At 41.7% G+C, this 1,484-nt stretch overlaps 1 non-coding gene across 1 annotated transcript; it reads right to left on the reverse strand.

Annotated features, from left to right (window-relative positions):
• Positions 1 to 1,164: 1,164 nt before the first annotated feature.
• LOC111727364 lies at positions 1,165 to 1,271 on the reverse strand. The gene has a single exon (XR_002774935.1). It is a non-coding gene; the product is annotated as a U6 spliceosomal RNA (small nuclear RNA).
• Between the last annotated feature and the right edge of the window lie 213 nt (positions 1,272 to 1,484).

Below are 1,484 nucleotides of genomic sequence, written 5' to 3' on the forward strand. Positions count from 1 at the left end.
ATGCCATGGCACTCTACCCAGGGGGACAGCTTGAGGCTCTGTCTCAAAAAAAAAAAAAAAAAAAAAAAAAGAAATACCCGGAAGTTAAAAAGTAAAGCTTTAGACTAGAAAAATTAAACATTTTCTAGGGCAGGATGCCATAACCGAAAATAAAAGTTACGAGTCATTTTTACAAGGTTGAGATTGTTAATAATAATACACTGATTTTTAATCCCCCCTCTGATAGTAATTAAGAAAGTAAGATGGTATATTTAACTTGTCTGATGCTATAAAAATATTAACAGTAGCAGTTGAGTAGTTTAAATTAGGGATTCCTGCATATATTTTTTATGAGAAATCTAGTTATCTTTTAGAAAAGAAAAACTCATAGAGGCTTATGTATTTCAGGGTCATTTAGAGAAGCCAATTAAAATTGGTGAACAATAAAATAAGAAAAAGCGTGAAAGTCTGTAATTCTCGGACTGCAAGTTAAAAAGCCCTACTAAAGAACTTTGATCTACACTGGTTCTGAGATCATTCTTCCTCCTGTAGGAAGGAAGCGGGGAGGGGATTTCCAGGATTTCATTCATTCAGAAAGTCTTACGGAGGGCTAGATTTGCCCAGAGAACCATGCTAAGCTTTTTTTTGAGACAGAGCCTCAAGTTGTCACCCTGGGTAGAGTGCTGTAGCATCACAGCTCACAGCAACCTCAAACTCCTTGGCTCAATTGATTCTCCTGCTTCTGCCTCCCAAATAGCTGGGACTACAGTCACCTGCCACAATGCCCGGCTATTTTTTGGTTGTAGTTGTCATTGTTATTTGGCAGGCTCGGGTTGGATTCGAACCTGCCAGCTCAGGTGTATGTGGCTGGCGTCTTAGCCACAGACGCCGAGCTGCCCATGCTAAGCTTTAAACAGAACACACTAAAATGTATAAGATACAACTCTTGCTTAAAATTTAAGAGGAGATAGATTTTATTTTCTATTTTATTTATTTATTTTGTAGAGGCAGAGTCTCACTTTATTGCCCTTGGTAGAGTGCTGTGGCGTCACCGCTCACAGCAACCTCCAACTCCTGGGCTTAAGCAATTCTCTTGCCCCAGCCTCCTGAGTAGCTGGGATTACAGGCGCCCACCACAACGCCCGGCTATATTTTTTTATTTGGTTTTTACTTTATTTTATTTTTTAAAATATGGAACGCTTCATGAATTTGCATGTCATCCTTGTGCAGGGGCCATGCTAATCGTCTCCGTATTGTCCCAATTTTAGTATTTGTGCTGCCGAAGCAAGCACAGGAGGAGAGAGATTTTAATAAGCATCTGTCCCAGCTTTCCATTGCCGCTATAACAATTGCCACAAACTTAGCAGCTCAGTCTCAGCGCCTATAGCTCAACCGGCTAAGGCGCCTGCCATGTACACCTAAGGTGGCGGGTTCGAATCCCCAGCCCGGACCCGCCAAACAACAATGACAGCTGCAACCAAAAAATAGCCGGGCGTTGTGGCGGG

This window comes from Otolemur garnettii, unplaced genomic scaffold (assembly GCF_000181295.1).
Source record: "Otolemur garnettii isolate 467f Iridium unplaced genomic scaffold, OtoGar3 scaffold00101, whole genome shotgun sequence".
Taxonomy (NCBI): domain Eukaryota; kingdom Metazoa; phylum Chordata; class Mammalia; order Primates; family Galagidae; genus Otolemur; species Otolemur garnettii.